Consider the following 22662-nt stretch of genomic DNA (forward strand, 5'->3'; position numbering starts at 1 on the left):
AATCCAATACACAAAAGGAAAGAGAGAACAAAGCAACAGAAGGAAAGATGAGGCTCGCTTGACAGTATCCTCACACAAGTGAAAAAAAGAGGCTGTTCTCAGTGCAGTCTCGCAGGACCAGATTTCCAAAGAGCTCAACTCCCATTTAGGCACCTGATTGTCAAAAAGGTACTCAAAGCCCAGCAGCTCCCATTGAGAACAATAGGTGTCCCTTTTGGAAAGCCAAACACGTATTTAGGTACCTAATATGGGAGCTAGATTCTTTTGAACATCTGGCCCTAAATAAACAAACAGAAGAACCAATACATCGCATGCTGACACATTCATGGAGACGTTCCAAGAATACAATCAACATGTGGGATGGGGAAGAGAGACAATGAGGGTGGAGAAGAAGAAGAAAAAAAAAAAAGCAGAGAAAGGCACAGCAGATCTGCAACATCTAGCCAACAAGTCCGGGCCACAAATGACAACAAATTGTTAGTAGCTTCAAATACCACCCTCTGCCTACTATTGCAAGCAGAGCTCTGGCTTCTGATGGAGTTCCTCTGCAAATTCCTGAAATAAAAAGCTCAACAGCAGCATGGACCTGATCTGACAGACCAGTACATACAACATCAGAGGGATTAAAAAAAATCCTGATTTTTAATTGCAGATCTTTTTTTTAAATTTACATGTTTTTTGCTCTTCCAATTTTATAGCCTTGAATTGCTCAAGCAGACATTTTGGACTATTTTCTTTAAGTAGTTTCCTAACTCTTAGTATAAAATTGCACATTTTGCATTGAGATTTTTCCACTAAGAAGTTTCACACTTAAAACACTCTTCTATTCCTGTGCTGTATTTACAACCAACACCACCTCCTGACATACTGCATTTACAGAAGTCAAGAAAGTTGAAATGCACCAACCAAGGTACATGTCTCCATCAAAGTTTGAAATTAATGGGACTTGTGCTCGTAAGTCATTCAGGAGACTTGAAAATTCCCCCCTTAGAAGCACCACTTCAGGTTCCCATTTTGGAAAATCTAGGCCTGTGTATATAAAAAAGTTCACTGTAATTTTTAGTGTACTGAAAAACCTAAGAGATTTTATGCCACTGAGGCACAATCAAAGACAGTGGGATGCCTACCCACACTGTGCCACACCTTTGCCACTACTGCCTGATGCTGGGTGGACACATTGAATGGCACAAACGACCCAACGTGAATGCATTCAGCCAAAACTTTTACTGGTGCAACTTCTGTGTTGAGACACATCCTATGAGAAATGCTACAAAAGTGAATGGATGGCTTTAAGCACAGGAGCAGTAGACAGAAGATCATGAATAAAATTATGCACCTGTTTAAGAATTGACAGGATCAGGGCTTTAATCTCCCAACATTCTGGTTTTCACCTATAGCAGTTTTGTAAGGGCTTGTCTACGTGAATGTTTAGTTCATTGCAAGCTGGGGTGTGAACCTACTCTGCACTGACCTGCTGCGCTCTCTGTATGGACCCTGCTGATGCCCTCCCAGTGTCAAAAAGCACTAGATAAATGCACTTTAACAAACTGTTAATGCATGTCTCCAGGATTCCCAAGGACAGAAGTGTGTAGCAGGTTAGTGCGGGGTAAATTCATACTCCAACTTGCCACAAACTAAACATTCACGGAGACAAGCCCTTCAGAGTCAGCTATAGCCAGGCCCACATAGAGTGTCTGTATGGGTATAATTTTTTTAAAAACCAGAATCGTTATACCATTATAATCCCTAGTGTGGACGCAGTTAGAGCAGTATAAAGGCACCTTACACCAGAACAATTAACTCCCCTTCCTGTACAGAAATAAGTTGTAGTGGTATAAGCACTTTCATACTAGCACAACTACTAGGATTGCGCTGCTTTAACTACACCAGTACAGCATAACTAAAAGCAGTACAAGTTTGACGTGAATAAGCCCTAGGATACTGCACCAGGAAGGGCATTTAAAACTGTATGTTTAAAAACATTTAGTGCATTATAAATTCTCCTCTGAAGTGTGTCCTACTGCAACCTTTAAATGACTTCCAAATAAATTTGATTTAAATGATTTTTTTAAAATCAAGTTATTTAAACATCTCAGCAATCTCCATCTTAACATAATGTTAAGATTTCAGAACCGCAAAAGCCAAGCAACTCAGAGTTAAGGTTGTTGCCGCCCTTTCAACTCTGCTTCGTGCATATGCCTTAAAGGTACATTCCTCCTTCTGTTGAGGACAATGGCAAAATAGCCACAACTTCAGCGGGAGAAGGAATGGACCCTACAATAGGGGCTTTCAAAACACGGGGAAGGGAAAGGTAAGCAAATCTTCGGCAGAGTATTTTTTTTTTAAACATACAAATATAGAGTAACTGAGTGGTGGTAACGAAATGGAACAGACCTGCACTACTGAAGAGATGTGTTTTTTATTTAATTGTTTTTAAAAAGTGCAATATTAAGAGTAGGATTTTTAAAGATGCTCTGTATTGGCCTCTCTGCTCTGTTGGAGCCCATGGGAACTTTATGGAGGACTTCAGTGGGAGCAGAGTTAGGATAATGCTAATTCTAGCTTTCTGTGATGTCTGTAAGTCAAGGAGAGGATGTCATTCCCAGCTCAAGGAGATATACAGAGCTAGCACATGCAACAGAGAGTGTAGCCATGGCAGGAGGGGCTACCTGCCCTGAGGCAGGGGTGCTGTAACGGGGCGGAGGCATGGCCCCATCACCTTTAAACCGGCTGGCAGTAAGGGTGAGAAAGTGGAGTCTTGGAGCGGGGGAAGCAGCAGCATGAGGGAGGGACCTCATGGAAGGGACGGTACAAGGGCAGGAAGAAGGGGCAGCACAGGGCCATGGTACAGGCAGCAGTGGCCCCCTCATTTTTCAGGCACTTTTGTCACTCCTGACCTGAGTCCATGACTAGGGTCTCCAGCGGGTACATACTCAGGGCAGCTTGCACTGTTTTTAGTGCACTAGCTGTGTCCGAGCCAGCTGAGAGCTAGCACAAGGATCTCTCCTCGGCCTCGCATCACTCACCCAGCTCAAAAGTGTAGACATGCCCCTTCATGTCATTTCGCTAAACAAGAAAAAAGAAAAAAAAAAAAAAGTGTTGAGGATGGGGATTGAAATGGGAACACCACACCCTCACCACACAGGGGCACTGTGAACATTAATTCATTGATGTAGTATCCGAGTGCTTCAACAGTGAGGGGTGCCACAGAAAAGCCCTTGAAGAAACTAGTAATTGTGTTTGAACAGTATGCAGTAAATAAGCCATGCAGCCACCCGCTGAATAACGAGGACTGTTAATAAGATTTATTCAATCAGCACCATCCATCCTGAGCAATGAATGAGCCAGGAATCCTGTGGAAAAATAGTATGTGATTATGTAATTAAAGACTGTATCATAATGTATACACACAAGGGACCAAATTAAGGTCTCACAGGCAAGCTTAATTCTGGCATTTCCTAGCTTTCGATTGTTTGATTTTGCAACCTTACTAATGGTCTTTTAATGTGGTTTGACTGTAGTAACAAAAAATTCATTTAAAAAATTAAAAAAAAAAAAAAAAAAAAAGCAAAGTTGTGTAGAAAGTAGAGCAGGTCAAAACTTCCTTAACTAGAACTTTTTTCAATCAAACTTCCTTTTTCTCTAAACTACAATTTATTGCATAAAAATGTCAATGTTATCAAAACTTTTATACAAGTTTTTCATTTAAAAAACAACCCATTTTGTTTCAGTAAAAAAAAAATTTCAGTGATCATTTGGAAGTGTTCTAGCTAACAAAAAACCAGTTTTTGGTGCCTGCCACATTTTGATAGTCACACTTTTTCTCCATCCTGCCCCCCCCCCCCCAAAAGAAAGCATTTTTGCACAATGGACATGATACATCAAATTCTACTGACAGAACTTTTATTTACCAGATTAAAACAGATAAGGATTTCAGTCCTTTCATCATTATTTGGCATAGCTATTTGAAGGATACTCCAGGCTTGGGGCACTAGCTTGTGACTTCAGAGACCACACTTCAAGTCCTTTCTCCGCCACAGACTTCCTGTATAACCTTAGGCAATTAACTTAGCCTGTGTCCCAGTACCCCATCTGTAAACAGGGTAAAATAGAACTTGCCTATCTCACATGGATGTTGTGAGAATAAATATAAAAAGAAATTGTGAGGTAGTCAGATATTGAAGTAGTAGAGGAACTGAAAATCATTTTCATATCCTTTTGGGATAAGAGGCTGCTCATTTTATAAAATCATCTTGGGGCCAAATCTCTGTCCCACAAAAATCAAATGCTTTCCAATGGAGTTCAATAAAATCAGAATTTATCCTGTGATGAAATATTAGCTGACTGAACATTTGAAACATGAATTTTTAAACTCAGTATCCAATTATCTTCTTGCATTGTAAGAGAACTGTTATACTACATTTTCCCACTAGTTTAGGTAAGTATCCTTCTCTAGTTGATTTCTGTTTGTTATATTTAGTCCGATCATTGCAGATTAAATATAATTAAAAACCTGAACATGTTGGACTCAATAAAAGCTCTAAATCCAAACCGACTGGAAAACAGAGAGTTGTTCAGTTGAGTATATTTTTCTTCTTTTTAAAAAAAGAAAAAAAGGAAGAGTCTAATCTCTGAATATATCCAAGAGCAGGTCAATGTTGATTATTTCTGAGGTCTCAGAAATATACAGTAGTGACAGATTTGGACAGAATTAAAAAAAAGCCAAACTAAAACAAGCGATATGAGAGCCAATAATTTAAACCACATCTGAAAGTTTCTTCAAGGGAGAAATACATTCTCATGCAAGTATTCATAACTAGTTTGATTTATTTCTGCTTACCCATACCAATAATACTTGATGTGTACATATTTGGATGTTTATAAACATCTAATGTTCTCGATAAACTTCTGAAAAAGACTCTAAAACAAACAGGCTCATGAATTCTCCCAGATCAAATCACACAGCACTAATCACCCACCAAGTTCAAAAGCATTTTATAAAATTGGGTAAAGATAATCTAGCACAGTGGCTCTCAACTCTTCCAGACTACTGTACCCCTTCCAGGAATCTGATCTGTCTTGCGTATCCACAAGTTACACCTCACTTAAAAACTACTTGCTTACAAAAATCAGACATGAAAAAATACAGAAGTGTCACATATCGGGGGATAGCCGTGTTAGTCTGCATCCACAAAAACCAACAAGGAGTCCGGTGGAACCTTAAAACTAATAGATTTATTTGGGCATAAGTTTTTATGAGTAAAAAAATCTCACTCGCTGATGCATCTGAAGAAGTGAAGTTTTTTACCCATAAAAGCTTATGCCCAAATAAATCGGTTAGTCTTTAAGGTGCCACCAGACTCCTTGTTATTTTTGTAGAAGTGCCACGGCACATTACTGAAAAATTGCTGACTTTCTCATTTTTGCCATATCATTATAAAATAAATCAATTGCAATACAAATATTGAACTTACATTTCGGTGTATAGTATACACAGCAGCATAAACAAGTCATTGTCTGTATAAAATTTTAGTTTGGAATGACTTCGCCAGCCTACAGTAAGATTAGGCAAATATCTGAATGAGTTGATGTACCTCTTGGAAGAGCTCTGCATATCCCCAGGGATATGCATACCCCTGGTTGAGAATCATTGGCCCAGTAGATAGGTCCTTCTGAAGTCTACTGCAGTACTCTGGGTTAAAATTTCTGACTTCGTTAAGAGCTTCCTGGGTGAGCGTGGGCACTTAGTTTGTCTGCAGCTCTGTTCCCCACCTGTAAAATTGGAATAATGTTTCCATACCTGCCAGGAGTATTGTGAAGATAAAATCCATTAGTGGTTTTGAGGGTCTCAGGAGCTACTATGATGAGTAGATGGGGTAAATATCTATATCATATTTTACAGATAAGGGTGTGGAGGCAGAGAGTGGTTAAGTGATTTGCCCATGGTCATAAAACAATGAAATGGCGGAGCCCAGGGCCAAGATTTTTTAAGAGTGAGTAGTGAGTCAACTTGAGACAAACTGAAGAACCTCATTTTCAAAGGTGAGTGTTCAGCCCTTCCTACAGATAAGACCCCTTTAAGGTATCTCAATTTGGGCACTCAAATTCACTAGTCACCCTAGACTATCTTGCCCCTGACTTCCCACCTGGTGCCCCAGCCACTGGATGCTGCTGCGCATAGAACAGTTCAATTCTGGTAACTACATTTTCAGTTCAAACTGGGTTCCAGGTTTAGGGTGATCAGACGTCCCGTAAAATCGGGACTGTCCTGATTTTGAGGAGTTTGTACTGAGTCCAATTTTGAGGAGTCTGTCTCCTTAACATCTGGTCACCCTATCCAGTTTTATGGCCAGAGAGTCATCTAATTTAGGCAGCGTTCCTGGTAAATATAACCTCTCCATTACTTATTGGTAGACTACCCTTGAAAGTGAAAGTAAATAGCATAAGCAGCAAAGACCCGGTAAAAGCCTTTATATAAAGTACATATTATCACTTGGGAAGATAAGAAACTGTTTAAGTGAGAACTGAAAACAAATACACTTTTTAAGATATACCACTCCATTAACCTGCATTGGCATGCCAATTACTGCCACTAGACAATACCTGTTAAACTGTGTCCTAGCTCTGGAGTTGATGCTACCTCGGCTATGTCTGTCCTGTTCCTGCTGGGGCCACACAGCAGAAACAACTACACGCAATCAGGGGTGCTAGAACAATTTGTATATAGTGGTGGTGCTGAGAACCATTGAATCAACCTGTAAGCCCAGCCAGGGAGCAACCTCAGATCCCCTAGTTGCAGCAGCTATGCACACAAAGCCAGGGCAGAGCTCTGCCTCCACCAACTCCATGAGAAAAAACAAACAAACAAAAAAAACCCTTCCTTATACTCCAGTTTCTTTAACTCACCCAGCTAGTAATATAACTGCCTTTATCATTCCCCCCCCCCCCCACTATCCCTAAACAAAGTGGACTTTGGAAAGTCTTACAATGTCATTTTGCAGTGAACGCAGTTCTTCTGGAGATTGCTTTAAAACTCCCCAAGGAAGAATTATGAAAAACCTTGAGTTTGATTTACAGCTGAGTGGCCCAAGTAAATTCAGTTTGTAAACCTCCTCTTCCTGAAACAGTAACTGTCCAACACTGGGAACGAAGGACACTAGCGTGTCTACAGCACTGGCAGTCAAACCAATGCTTGAATAACCCAGGCTTCTTTCCCTGCTACGAAAGGCTAAGATTTTCAGTGACCCGTGATTCTGCTTCCCTTCATTTTTGGGAGCCTAATTTGAGACCGCTTAGAGGATCCCAATTTCGGAGGGCAAGGTGCTCAGCCCTTTCTGAAAATCAGCCCCCCCATAATGAGTTTCAAGGCAAAAAATCCTTCAGTGGGGAAGCAGATGGCTATGGGGATAGTACAGTGGTGTACGAGAACTCCACTTGTCTTGTAGGATAGAGGTGTATTCTCTTTTATTTAAAAAAGATTTTAAATGGATTTCAACGTACAGGACAGGAAATCCCCTGCAGAACACATGGAATTTCCAGACTTTACAATTGTGTAGACTGCACAGATTTAAACGTAGTCTAAATTGACAGAAGATTATCACTGTTCAGAGCACAGTCCAATGAAGTCAACAAGAGTCTTTCAATTGAGATCACCTACACACTTCACACAGACATCAGATCAGTCCCTATACGAGGCATGTAGGTGATCTATTTGCACTTATGAGTAGATGAGGGTCCACAGCACACATTTAGCACATGTGTTGCGCTTCTTAGTGGGCTCAGCAAAGTTACTAGATGGACATAGAAGCAAACTGCTTTCTGTACACCTAGGAATGGCTGCTCCAGGCCAGGTTCCAAGCACACTGGTGGGTGAGTTTAAAAGCCTGCGTTACCACTGCTTCTGCCAGCAATCCAGCACCATTCAATCTCACCCCAGCATCATTCAAAGAAGTACTAAATTAATTCTTTAAAAGCTATTGCTTTAATCTTCATCCAACGCGTTGTGTGACTGTGTTATAGCCGGTAAGTGCTACTCTGGATAAAATCCTTTCAGCACTCCCATTTCCAGAAAGCTATTTTCAGTGGTTTATAACTCATCTGAAAATTTTTCCTCTGGGCTGAAACTTGGTACAAGTCACAAGGTTTTGCTGAGGAAGAGCCTTTGTTTTATGAGATGTGAAAAGAAGTCAATATGGTCATTTTTCTATTAGAAAAATAAAGCAGAAGGAAAATGTGCTGTATGGGAAAACATAGGTAGGGAATAATTCTGTCTTGACAGAGGAGTGGATCAAATCTTTTCCAAATCAGATTCCTAGGGTTGTACCAAACACAAAAAAGTTGTATTCAGGTGCTTTGGGGAGGCCAAAATAACAAACTGAAATTCCAGGACCAAGTTCTGTTGACTTGTGAGTTCAGTGGGAATTTGTCTCTGCTTACAAACAGGACTAGAATTCATCTACAGGAGGAAGAAAGGGGTGAGAGGGGAATAGCTATTTTCAAAATCAAGTAAGGCATTTAGGAGCACATCCCATTGATAATCAACGGGGCTTGTGCTCCTAAACCCCTTAAGCACCTTTGAAAATTTCCTCCTACAAAAGCTGAGTAAGAGAAGTATTCTCCCCTGCCTCCACCCAACAAATATGTCATAACCTTGCTGGTGTTGCCTGTCTCTCTCGCGGTCAAACAACAAACTTTGCTGTCTGGGTTAAAGTCCCTGACAATAAGGAACCTTGGTGCATGAGCTTAACTTCTCTGCACATCCACTATGTTTAGACAATGGATCCAAAGTAGCTATAATGGTCTATGTTTTATTGTCATGGCAAGTTTAACATATTATGTATCATCATTATTATAGCCTATTGTTTCACAGAGGAGCTCCAATACACACATTTTCACACTTTAGACCATAAAGCCTCAGGTCAATGATGCTCATTTAAAAAAAAATAAAATCTCTGAATACAGGCAAACAGGCTAGATGGCAAAGACTCCAAAGTCTCTATTGACTGGCTCAGTAGTAGATACTTTAAGTTGTCACTCAACATATATTTGCATGAAATGTCCCATACTACAAAGTGCCAAATTAGGTTCGCTTCCACCAAAATATTTTTTTCCTGGGATGATTCCATTGCTGGAATGAGGCATTGTGGTAAGAAAAAAAAAAACCTCTCATGCACACATACTAAGTAAATTGCAATTAAATAAATCAAAAGAGTTATGGCTCAAAACTATTTCACTAGGTTATGCCCACGGCAGGTGTCTCAGTATCAGATAGTCTCAGCCCGATTCCTACATTCATATACTTTCGAGAGAACCCTCATTGCCCAGAGAACCCCACTGATAAAGAATGGGGCTGGGCATGGGGATCCATTCTTGCCTATGAGGTTGCAGGACTGGGGGGTCCATATGTGCCACATATAACAGGGAATCTATGACGATTAATCTTGATTCAGGATTTATATCCTTTGTCAGTTTTTGCTAACAAACTTCATGCTTAATATTGTGGGTGGTTTCATTTAGTCTATATAATATTAATAGTTATAATTAAATAAAAAAAACAGTCAATACGTTATTTATACAGGAAGACTCCATTTTCACAGAGTGCATCTCTTCACCTATAGAGATTTCTGAATAATGGTTCAGTAATAGCCTTCACAAATAAAAACGAAGGACCAAATTCTCTGCAGACTTAACTCCATCAGCTAGTTTTATCTGAAAATAATTTAGCCCTATCTTTCAAGGTAACATCATCAGTGAGACATTGCAGAGAATTCTGCTCTTGCCACAGTTACACAGCCGAGGGCCAGGAAAAAGAGGCAAAAAACACAGAATCCATGTTTGAGAACTCCTTAGATTCTTCACCTGTTAACTTGTCCTCAGCATATATGTGGTTTGTGAATTTGCTGGCAAGACTGGTTACCAAAAAAAACAAAACAAAAAAAAACACCACCATCACCACAGCAGTAAGGCTGAGACAGTGCTGTGATCTACAATATGGCAAATCTGATGAGTGAGAACTCAGAGGTGTCAACTCAACCTGAACAGCAACTGAATTATTCACTTTAGATCCAAATCTATCTCAGGCACTATGTGACCCTGGTGTTATCTCACTGTTTATTACTGTAAATTATTGGCACAGTCATGAAACTCAGCATCTAGGAATCCCTTGATAAGTAAATCCCCATTGCTTCAGGACTTCCCTCCTAATTTTTTGGAGTTGCATCCCTCATTGCAAGCGTTTGTCACACATTTCTGAAGGTCAGGATCACACCTTTGATCTCTTGACAGGTTGAGAGCAATGGTAACGTGATACTGCGGAACAGAACTGGAACAGTGAACTGCACTCTTTCTTGGCTGTCCCACTAGCTGTTACTGTGCATGTCTCTAGAGAAGAAAATTTTACAGCAAGAATTTTTTTTTTTTTTTTTGAGAGCTGAGCTAGTATAAAGGGAGATCTCGAAAACTAGTTCTTCTCAATGACTCTTGCCATTCAAGCTGTGCAGCAAGTCAGTCTTCTCCTTTATGTCCAATCCATATACTTTCATCACAGTGCTGCCTCTGGGTATACTTCAGCATCGACCCTGGTGCGGTATCCATTTCTCTATCTGTGTGTGGAGGGCAGGAACCCTTGAGGTTTTACCACAGAAAAAACCACTGAGGGATGGGATTGGCAGTGAACCTGTCCCCTGTGTTTCCTTCCACCCGGTGCTATATCCTCCCCATCCATAACTGGTGGCCCAATGTGGGGGGAGAGAAGAATGCTATCCACCCGGTCTCTGAAGAAGTCCCTGGCACAAGTTACAGGGAGAGAAAAGTCCCAACTGCTAAATGGCTACAGTGCAGGGGGCAGCACAAAGCTACCCCTCTCCCACACAATGCAGCAATGCTGAGATGAAAAAACAGAAGAAGGGATCAGATTTCAGGGGAGGAAAGGACCCTGCCTGTATGTGTGATTTCATAATGGGGGGGGGGAGCCAGGGCCGGTGCTTCCATTTAGGCGACCGGTGCCAGGATTTGCGGGGCGGCAATTCGGCGGCAGAGGGTCCTTCCACGCTCCGGGTCTTTGGCGGAAATTCTGCGGCGGGTCCTTCACTTGCTCCAGGACCCGCCGCCAAAGTGCCCTGAAGAACCGGGAGCGCGGAAGGACCCCCTGCCGCAGAATTGCCACCAATGACCAGGAGCGTGGAAGGACCCCTGCCTAGGGCGCCAAAAACCCTGGCACCGCTTGTGGGGGGGGTGTTTTGTGTTGCAGAAACAAGAATATGCGAGAAGGGGGAGGTTTGAATGCATCTAGCTTTTGGGAGTAGTCAAGGATAGTGAGATGTTTGCCGAGGAGAGAAGGTGAATGGGGTACCTGTGATGCTCTTCGTGCAGGGGATGCAAGAGTGTGCGTATGCACAGGTCGTGTGATAGAGGATGGAGAGGCAAGTTGGGTGAGGTAGTAGCTTTTACTGAGCCAACTTCAATTAGTGAAAGAGACAAGCTTTTAGCCTACTTCAGTTCACAATGTGGAAGGGGAAGAGTCCATAAAGAGACTGCGAATGAAGAAGACAGGGGAAAGCAGCGAGGGGCTGAGAAAGTGGCTGTTATGGAGAGAGAGAGAGAACACACAGGGAAAGAAAGAAGAAGGGGATAGAAGCAAAGAGAATACACTTTATATTACTGTATATAACACAGGGTAATACAGGGTGAATTAGATGGAATACAACATAACCAAGAGACACAGGAAAGGGGAAAGATAACAGTTAATGAAGTGAAATGGAAAGAACAGATAGATGCAAGGGAGGCAAAGTAAGTTCAGAAAAGTTTTAGTAAACAAAAGACAATTTAGATGTCAACGGGTTACAATAAATAATACATACAAAGGTGCACCCACTAGCATATACGGTATGCTAACATTAATAGGGACAATAATTCTCTGCCAGCACCGAAATAAATCTGTCCTGTCAACCTGCTCCCCCTCCATTTTAAACTGTCCTCTTCTCCTCCCAGAATCATCCTCCAACTTTTAATATGTGCTTGCACCTGTGTCGATTCCTGGACCAAACATTCGCTCTACCCTCTGGAAACAAATCCATTCACTCAGAGGCAACACTACACACCCGTGCTCGCACCAAACCCTCTGCACCCCAATGTGGATTCCCCTTTTTTGGAGGAATAATCTCTCTGTCCCCCCCCCCCCTGCACCCCCAAAAAATGATTGAACACGCTGGAAGGACGCTGGCCCGCTCTCAGCTCTGCCCCAGGAGGTGCAGCACACAACAAGGTTTAAAACAAAGGTGAGGTCCGCCTCCGTCGCCCCACCTCCATCCACCCATCCCAGTGCGGTTACAGTGCATGCAGAGCGCATGCGCTCGCCTTCCATGTGACGGTCGGAGCGATGGATCGATGCGCTCTGCCACGTTGCCGTTCCCCGCCGCCCGAGGGCAGCCCTGGGGGACGCCGTGGGAGTCGGGGGCAGACGCGCGTGGGAGTGGGGTCCTTGTCTCGGAAAGGGGTAGACGGGGGGGGGGGGGGGGAAGGTCCGACTTACATCGTCCCACTTGACAAATTCGTGCCTTCTTGAGAGTGCTGGAGACGCAGACGGTGTGAGCTGCAGCGCGTGACGCCTGGCTGTGCCCCGCCATGGGCAGCCGCATGGAGGCTGCCCGCAGCAGGGCACCCCGGGGGAAGACGGGAGCCTGCCGCAGCCGGGGCGACGGCGGCGGCGGGGAGAAGCCGGCGAGGGATCCACGCGGCGCGCAGTGGCGGCGAGCAGGCACTGGCGCGGCCGCCGGCGGACAGAAGAGCCATGCAGCGGCGGCGGCACATCCTATTACCCGCGCGCCCCGCGAGCGCGCTGCCCCCCGCCTCTCCTCCTTCCCCAGCTGACTCGCCCCAACGTTTCCTCCGGCTGGGTCACCCCCTTGCCCCGGGCGGCAGCGCTCACCTGCCGGCGCGCGGAGGCCGCTGCAGCGGGGGGGGGAGTGGAGCGCGCGAGGGAGGGGCGTGGTTTGCAACCCCCCAGGTGAGCATAGGGGCCGGCCAGCTCTGGCCCTATGTAGGGAGAGAGAGGGGTTAGCACAGATGTAGCTTTTCCCCTCTCCCCCCACTCTAATCGTCCACAGTATTTCAGGGCTCTTTCCCAGCAGGCAGCTGAGGGCAGGGCCCACCTGCAGGACAGGTGACAAGGGCTCTCTCTGCTAAGCATGAAGGGGGAAATCTTGGCCCCACGTGGCCTTCAAGCACAGGCAATATTCCACCCAGGAGTCTTATAGCTAGGGTGACACCTGTCCCTCCTGCCCAGGGACCGGTGATGAGCATCCCTGGGAGCACAGGACATACAGGAGGCAGCCCACATGGCAGCTGCAATGATGGGAAAGTTTCCAGTCTAATGCTGGGGTTATTTGGTTTTTAAAACCTGAACCTCCCGGCCTCGGGTGTGGGGCTTGTAACCTGAGCCTGCCACCCAGGGCTGAAGTCCTCAGTCTTCAGTCCTGGGCAGTGGGGCTTAGGCTTGGGCTTCAGACCCGGGCCCCAGCAAGTCTAATGCCAGCCCTGGCGAACCCCTTAAAACTGGGTCGTGATCCACTTGGGGTCCTGACCCACAGTTTGAGAACTGCTGCTTTATATCATCAGGAAAACATACGGGGAAAAATTATGTCCCTAACTTTCCTACAACTGTCCTTTATTTCCTTGAAACGTAGCTCACCCTACCTATAAAGAACACCATGCTTAGACACGGGGTCTATGTCCCGCTCTGCCATTGGCCGGCTGCATGACTTTGGGCACGTCATTGCACAGCCTGCTGTCTCAGTTTCCCCATTATGCAATGAGGATAATGATACTGACTTGCTGTGTAGAGCACTTTGAGCCCTATGGCTGAGAAGTGCTGTATAAGAGTTAGGGATTATTATTATAGTAATCATTAAGCATTTCTCTTATTCCCTAACTTACTGTAACAGATGGTGTGAGAACACTGGGTTTGCAAGACCGAGGGGCAAAAGTTGTATCACTTGCTATTCAGGTACAGTCTGACAGATAGGGTTGTTAGTGGTTACAGATACCTCTTCAGAGAGAATAAAATGCGGAGAAAGTTGAGGGTAAGTCTGGAAAATATTATTGGAGTGCTGTTCAGACAAAGGGGAAAAATTCATTAGTCTGGAAACTGACAAATGAGGTGATCAAAGGGTAAAGACAACCCCTAAAATCATCACCTCCCTTCGGTCTCTAGTTATAATCCCATAGCACCAGTCTCTGGTGAGCCACAAAAGTGTATAAGAAAGGGTTTTTCGAAAGTTTTATGCTCTCTTCCTACTGAGAAGTTTTCTTGGAATAAAGACCTGTGACCTTAATTCCATTTTAGGTATCCTTTTCTCGATTCATTTAAACACAGAATGTGCACTAACATTCGAGTAACATCCTAAAACAAAGGTTTTTAAGAAAAAGGTTTTTGAAGAACAAAATCAAACATGCTCTAGCACTGACCTTCTGCCTGTTGAAGAGTCACTGCAGAGATAAAGTGTCAGATGATGCAGCACATAAGAGTTTGGATTTCCCGGTAGAGGCTTCTGGGTGACCCTTGAGATGTAAAGGCAGCTGGTCAAACTTGTTCTAACTTAGCCAATGAAAATTATGCAGAGGGAACAGCCTTTGAGGAAAATAAGTTTTGGGGTTGAGGATTGTTATTACAAATAATTCATTTGGGGTAGGTATATGTTTTTTGAGACATTTTAAAAATAAGTTACAAGATTGTAACAATTTACTCATTTGTCTCTTATTGTTAGTTCCTGGGTTATTAAAATGTATTGGGCTTGCTCCAACTTTCATTGACTTCAATGGGATACTTTCCATTGACTTCAATGGGAGTTGAATCTGGCCCTTTGTGATAGTCTTTGCAGACAATAATCAGTATTCCACTACCAATGAACCTGTTTGATCTATTTTTTATTCTTATCAAGCTTGTATGCAAGAACGAATGTCACATTAGTCAGGATGAAAGTCTGCTCACTCACTGCAGTGCTTTAATTTCTGTTGATTTGCCATGATTTAGGAGAGATGATGCCAAATTCAGTTTTCAAATGCACCAGCGTAAAGCCAGAACAGCTCCCATTTTATTCTGGGGTAGCTGAGAACAGAATCTGGGTGACAGTTTACAGGATTGCCTTTTCACCCAAACATATAGTGTGTGATTTGTGAAGAGTTTGGGTTGGAAAAAACAGGTAGGTGAGAGTAGTGGCAGTAGAATGATCATACATAATGACTTTATCTCTCACATTCCCAGCAAGCTACTGAATTCACCTGTAGGAAAAACACCCATGAGGAGTTTCATTGTGTGTGGATCTCCATGCAGGGTACCCATCTTGGTTATTCCATCTGCTTATTGGCTATACATAAGAGACTTCTCTGTCCCTTTTTCTCAACAAGAGAGAAATAACCTAGTCACCTGAGCTAGTCTTTACTTAACCCAGCATCAGGACAGACACTTCTTATTCACTGTGCTAAAAAGCACCTGGTTCTCCACTATTCCATCCTCACGCTCCATTTTGGGAATGCTTTAAACTTAACATCTAAGAGGTGTGCATACAGCATATACCTGGCTACTCACCCGCACATATTTCAACCACAAACTTCTTCAGTTAAGTCACTTATATATGAGATGTACCCGATAATAGAATTTGGCCTCAGAGAAATATGCCTTTTATTGCACACATAATTAAGATAATGAATTTTGCACCCAAATAAGAGGAACAAAGGAAAATATAGCATGTTAGTTCAATAACTAATTCTTAAAAGAGATGAGTGAGGAGATGGCATCAAAGAAGTATATGAACATTAGTAATGTTAGCGTGTGTCTTGCTTCTTTGATACTATGGACCCAGGATGAGATCCTGGATCCACTGAAGTCAACGGGAGTTTTGCCATTGACTTCAGTGGGACCAGAATTTCATCCCCAATCATCAGGTTATGACCCTCCATTGAAATTTACACCTGCTAAGGATCTGGCCCTAAATAGACAATGCATGTTGCAAATAAAATAAAAATGCACAATTAAAGTCAAGCTTTTATAGCCATGAAGGCTAAAGTTAAGGTTCTTGGAGAAGGTTGGGGTCAGCAGGAAGGAGAGGTGAGGTGATCTGATCTCTAGCTGGTTGGAGCAGTTCAGGGAAAATAAGAACCTGACATACTGCAGCCCCAAAGTCTCAGGGCATGTCTACACTATAAACTTAAGCTGACCTATGTTAGTTTGAGTTATAGCCACTGCAGTAGGATAGCCACTGCAGCAGTATAGCCTTCTTCGGTTGGTAGTGTGCGTCCTCATCAAGAACACTTCTTCCACTAACTTAAGAGGGGCAGTGTTTCGGGCTGAGAGCTAGGGCTCTCAGCTCCATGTGCGGGTCCCTGCCAGTAGCCCAGTTCCCCAGCGCCCCCTACCCCCGGGCTCTCTGCTCCCTGCTGGGAGCACGGCAGCTAACCAGACTCCGGGCATGGAGTTTCCCATCGGGTACAGCCATGCCCTCAGTGGGGAGCAGGGAACCGAGAGCCGGGAGGGCAGTTGGGCTCCTGGTGGGGAGATCTGCTCTGGGTGCGTAGTTTGCTCCCTCGTTCCTGGCAGGAGGCAGGGAGCTGAGAAGCCCAGAGTGCAGCAGGGCTCCCTGCAGGGAGCCTTGGCAGCAGCTTGAGCCAAGAGCCTGGGTGGCAGCCTGGGTTGGAGCAGAGACCAGGCAACATTCTGGCTGGGGAGCCGGCTTTCTTGTCAATTCACTGGTGCTGTGAAATTGACAAGAATGACAGTAACACATTGTCTACTGGGACATGGCCTCACCTTAAATATACTGGCATGAACCTATGCCTCTTGTGGACGTGGAGTTATTATGTCGGTGTGGTATGGCACTTTCATCAGCTGGAGCAAGGCTGCAGTGTGTACACTGACATGATCTAGTAACAGAAACCGTCATCTAAAATGCTGTGTCCCAAGTTGCATTTGCACCATGACTGAATTGATTGCTTCAGGAGCTCGCTTTTAAACGTCTCAATGTTTGTGCATTCAAAATCTCACCCTTACTGATGTATTAACGCAGATAGTGCATGGATATATTAAATGCACGCTATAGTTTTATATTGTGTGTGCACGTGTATATATATTTAATTTACAGAGAGAATTCAATGTACAGTGTGTGTTAGATTCACATATGCTTATGTATGTAGACAAATACAGATAGGGGAGTCAAATGATTTAAATAACAGATGGCATTGTTCTAAGTAAGATTAAATAAAGCTATAAGAAATATATTGAATGACTGTGCCATAAAGTGATAAGGAAAATATGTGAAAAATAGAGTTCCTTTATCCTGATTTCAGAAAAAATAATGCAAAATATCACCCAGAAATGTTATCCTGAGTGTATCAGAATTGTAAATGATTTATTCTGATTAAACTCTCTGTAAAGAAACAAGTTATGGCCTTAGTCTTACACACACACACACACACACACACACAGAAATCAATGGGTCTGTTCACATGCTTGACTCTAAGCATGCATATAAGTGTTTGCAGATCAAAGGTGAAAGGCAAATTCAGTTAAAGAAATTAAAAAAATGCATCATCTTAATTACATTGTGAATTGCAGCAAAGTATGTTTTCCTTACTAATACATTCCTCACTAATACTAATCCCTTACTAAGACTCACCGGCTTCAGTAGGACAACTTGCAAGATTTGATCCTAAGTCTCCTAATAACAATAAAGTAATGCCAAGAAAATAGTCCAGTAATTTCATGGGTAGGATCCAAATCTTACCAATGTTTATTGTGATGTGCAGTGAAACCCTCTCACAGATGATTGTCTTGTGAAAAATAAACCTTGTAAAGGTAAAAATCCCCATTAAATCTTTTTTCAGTCAATCCCTCTGACTAAAATAATTCACACCTGTTAAATTAATAATTTTATGCACCCAAGAACAGTGCACAGTGGAATATATTTACATTTAATTTGATCAACTCACTAGATGCCGTATGTAAATAAGATCTGATGGCTGAGGTCTGATATAGTCTTTATCTTTATAGGAGTGAGCAGACAGAGTGGCTGTGCCATTTAAGTTATCAGGTGACTCAAGAGTGAATATAAAATTCTGGCACACAAAACAACACCATAGCAACAAAGACAGCCTGGCAACAGCAGCGGCTGCACAAAGGAAAAATTAGAAGGACGGGAGGAAGGGGAAAAATAAAAGAGCAATCTGTCACAAACATCTATTCCCTGTCAATAGAATTTAAAAAACAAAAAAACATGTTTTCTTCATAACATGTCATAAAACATCTTTTAAAATCCTGGGAGAATATAGACTATTAGAAAGCTTAATGCATAGTAGCTGAGATTATCTGTGTCTTCATCAGCACCTTCATGTATATGAAGTGACCCAATAACTCACATCTGCACTGCGCCCATCATTTATTCTGGATTGGCTAGCCTGATACACAGCTGGCACACGTGTATTTCCACACCTCAGAAAGCTGCTCATTTCTTCTGAGCAGGACGCAGGATTAGGTAGATCTATTGTCTCAGTGATCTTTAGAGCAAACATTGCCTATCGGAGCTCTCCATTCAATGTCTTTGGAGCTCAGTGGTTCTATATATCCTGGAGATTAATTCATTCCACTGGGAAGTCATATAGCACTATGCTCACAGTATCCTTTTCTGTGTCGCCTATATGGGATCAGCAGATGAACTAGAACAGCTAGATAATTGCATTTACTCAGAAAAAATAAAGCACATTAAGACTCTATTAAACCCAAAAAACTCCATTAGTGCAATGTTACAACTGCCCAGGTAAAAATAGAACAAGTCAAGAGAGTCAAAAGGTAGGGTAGGTGAGGGATAGCTCAGTGGCTCGAGCATTAGTCTGCTAAACTCAAGGTTGTGAATTCAATCCTTGAGGGGGCCATTTGAGGGCAAAAAATCTGTCAGGGACAGTACTTGGGCCTGCTGTGAAGGCAGGGGACCAGACTCCATGTTCCTTCCAGTTCTGTGAGATGGGTATATCTCCATATTAAAGGTTCACAGTGATGTCACTTCACCCTTATTGCTGTATGTAATAGATTCTATTCTTGCTTCTCTGATAAATATGTTTTAATATATATTTTGTTTATCATTAACTACACACCATAAGAACTGTACAGAATGTACAATAATGGCTAAATATCCTGTTACAGACCAGATTCTGAGCTGGTGAAAACATGTACACAACTCCATTGACTTTAATATTGCTGCGCCAATTGACACCAGATGAGTTTTTACACCTTTAGCATTTGCTTTCCTAGCTTTTTTTTCCAAATCATTAACTCTCACTGTATTCCTGTGTGGCAATGCTTTGTGCAGGTGCTGGCAAAGTCATTAATGAGAGCACAGCTCCTGCGAGAAACAAGGAATTCTGCAGAAGCACTTTAATTTTCTGACATTAGAGCAAAATTTTCATAACCAGCACTTGCCAAGGGAAATCCCAGATTGAGATTTTTTGCTCTTTTGAAATTGTCTCTGCTACTGTCTTGGTTTTATTTTATTCATTCCAATCCACTTATCTGGTCACTGGTTACTGAGGAACTCTGAGGAGTCCAGCTAATGCCCAGCTGCTTCATCACAACCTGCCTAATGAACCTCTTTCCCAGAGAAATTAGAGATAGGTCTTCTTATCCATGCTCCAACTTTCTGTGGAGGTTCCACAGGGCTCCATTCTTGGTCCTGTTCTTTTCTCCCTCTACACTTTATCTCTGGGCAATCTCATTGGCAGACACAAATTCAACTACCATCTCTGTATGCTGAGGCCTCGGAGGTCTATCTCTATACTCCAGACCGGTCTCCTTCTGTCCAAACTAAATCTCAGCCTGTCTCGGAGGTCTCCTTCTGGATGTCTAGCTATTAGCTCAAGCTCAACAGAGCTGTTAGTTTGCCCTCCCCAAGTCGACCCTGCTACTCCTTTCTTAATCACTGTGGACACCACCACATTCCTGCATGTTCCTCAGGACCATAAGGTGTCATCTTCAACTCAGACCTCTCGGCAGGTCCTCACATCCAGACTACATCTAAGTATTGCTGATTCTTTCTGCATAACATCTCTAAGATAATTTAAACTCTCGTCCAAGCCCTCATCATCTCAAGTCTCATCTTCTGCAACATCCTTCTCTCTGGCTTTGACACATGTAAGGCTGCTGCAAAGATTATTTCCTCAGCTCATCACTTTGACCATAATACCCTTCTCTTTGAATCCTTCCACTGGCTCCCCCTTCTCTATCCCATCAAATACAAGCTTCTGGTTCTCACTTTCATGGCCCTCCACAGTCAATTCCCACTCTGCCTAACATCCCTTATTTGCTATCAATGCTTGCCTCTGATCAGCCCATGAAACCAATTTCCACTCCCCATGGGCGGCAGGTGACTCCTCCATTTGGGAGGTTGGGCATGCCCAGACCATGGCCATGCCTCAAGCCCGGGCCCCACTAGAGCTGCTCCTCCCAAAGCCCCACCCACACTCCACCCCCTCCCCTGAGGCCCCCTCTGCCTGTTGGCCTCTTCACTCCCTCCCTCAAGGGCCTCTTCACTCCCTCCCTCAAGGCCCCGCCATAGCTCGCACGTCCTTGACCCCTCCCCCAAGGTCACCACCTGCCTGCTGCATGCACCTCTTTGCTCCTCCTCTGAGGCCTCCCTGCCAGCCTGTTGGCCGCTCACCGCTCACTTGCACATGCCTCTTCACCCCCTCCCCCAGGTCCCTATGTGGGCAGAGTGGGGATGGGAAGAGGCAGAGCGAGGGTGAGGCCTTAGAGGGAAGAGGATAAGCAGGAGTGGGGTCTCAGGGCAAAGTGGGAGTGGGACCACAGCCCGGGGACCCTTTTGGTGACAACGCACTCCAAAGGCAGCCAGCTGGCTGTTTGGGAAGGTGTAGACTCCCCTGGCTTCTTATACCTGCCACTCATGCCACTCCCACTTGTTATGTTTTTGAAGAAACTCCTTTGTACTTTCTCCATCGTGCATGGGAGGAACAGACTTCCCATAAATACCTGTAAAGCTACATCATTAGCCACCTTCAAATCCCTCCTCAAAACGGTTTTGCCATGATGCCTATGTAATGCCAACAGGCCCTGGTTGTCGGCAGGCAGGATTGAACCAGGGATCTCTGGAGCTTAGCACATGAGCTAAACATCAACTGGCTGTTAGATAAGGCTGTAGAGCAGACTCATTTATCTTTCTCTCTAAGTGGCCTCAGTGTCACTAGATGGGACAGAACATCACACCCAGGAGGTATATGGGTTACACCCTACAAAAACTTGACAATGGCTAATCTGGTGTGCCTAGACCACTGCCTATCATTCAGGCCAATATTATCTTGTTTCTGTATAGTTTTGCATCTGTCTGTATCCATCTGTTGCCTCTTGCCTTGTACATATGTTGTAAGCCACTTTGGGACAGAGATCATCTTTTTGTTCTGTGTTTGTACAACAATGGGATCCTGGTCTATGACAAGGGATTTTAGGCACTATGATAATACAGATAATAAAAATAATAAATAAAAAGGCAATAACTGGTAAGACTGTCGATGTCAAGAGAGTTGGTCTCTTAAGAACAGACCTAATAATAATTTATTTAGAGGTGTCTGTAACCCTGCCCCCTACTCCAAGATCTACTGATAATTTCCACCAGTAATGGACCCAGTGTGTCCCAACATGCTTTCACCAGCTTGAAGAGGAGTGGCCCACAGCCCAGACATCCTTGACCACCATAATTCATCAAGGACAAATGGCCAAAACTCAGCCAGAGATGACTTCACCCCTATCTCTTCATAATATGGTTCTGCTTCCACTGAAGGGACCGGCCCAGTCTGAATCAAGGTGATCATATTTGTCACATAGATAGGAAACGTCACAGCAAGTAATTCCAACTTCCTTGCTTTATGATTCATCTGTTGCAAGTTATCTGTGTGCCAATGACCTGTGAGAACAATACAAAATAGAGGTTGGGGGCATTTGAAAGACACTGTATCAACTGTATTTAACTAGAGAAAGCGATAATTTCTAATCTGACTATTAGGTTTAATCAGTTGCATTGTATTCTCCTCAGAGCAGTCTCCAGAACAAAACCAGTTCCACTTATCTGGGACAGAGGATCAATACAGTAGATCCTGATGAGAGCAATGGGGTGTTAACCTTGAATGAAAGGTGGTAACGGTCAGACCATGACAAAGTTATAAGTCCGTTGGCATTGTATTTTAATAACAGAGCAGCTTTCCCTCTTTTGTTCAATGGTGTGCTGAATAAGAGCTGAACACCAAGGCTGGCCTGCATAGCCGCATGAGATGTATATGGTCAGAAGAATTGAGAAGGCTGTGCATCTGGTGTGGAGAGGGGATTGGTTAAGGGCATCTCAGCGCCCTGGCTGATGCTTCTTTGGTGGAGCAGTCGGCTAGATGACTGTTTTCTGAGACCTTACCCCACTAGTGGGAGGGGCCATCAGGAAGGCAGTATGCATGCTCAGTGGGTGCCTTGGTTTGATTCCCACAAGCCTGACTGCCATGTATGTGTCAGCCACATCCAGAACTCTACCAGTAGGAAGGGGGATGGGGAGCAGCATAATCCGCACATAGCTACTTCAGAGGTGGTTCCTTCCTTCTGAGTATGTGTGGCAGTTCCATGGCTGCAGA

At 43.6% G+C, this 22662-nt stretch overlaps 1 protein-coding gene across 2 annotated transcripts in view; it reads right to left on the reverse strand.

The window, feature by feature from the left end:
• The window catches only part of PLCB1 (phospholipase C beta 1), a 645127-nt gene extending 632265 nt beyond the window's left edge, over window positions 1–12862 (reverse strand). For both annotated transcript variants that reach the window (XM_075064491.1, XM_075064492.1), the window contains exon 1: window positions 12530–12862. The gene's annotated coding sequence lies outside the window, so the exon portion shown is untranslated. The remainder of the gene's footprint in view (window positions 1–12529) is intronic.
• Between the last annotated feature and the right edge of the window lie 9800 nt (window positions 12863–22662).

This window comes from Chelonoidis abingdonii, chromosome 3 (genome assembly GCF_003597395.2).
Source record: "Chelonoidis abingdonii isolate Lonesome George chromosome 3, CheloAbing_2.0, whole genome shotgun sequence".
Classification (NCBI taxonomy): domain Eukaryota; kingdom Metazoa; phylum Chordata; order Testudines; family Testudinidae; genus Chelonoidis; species Chelonoidis abingdonii.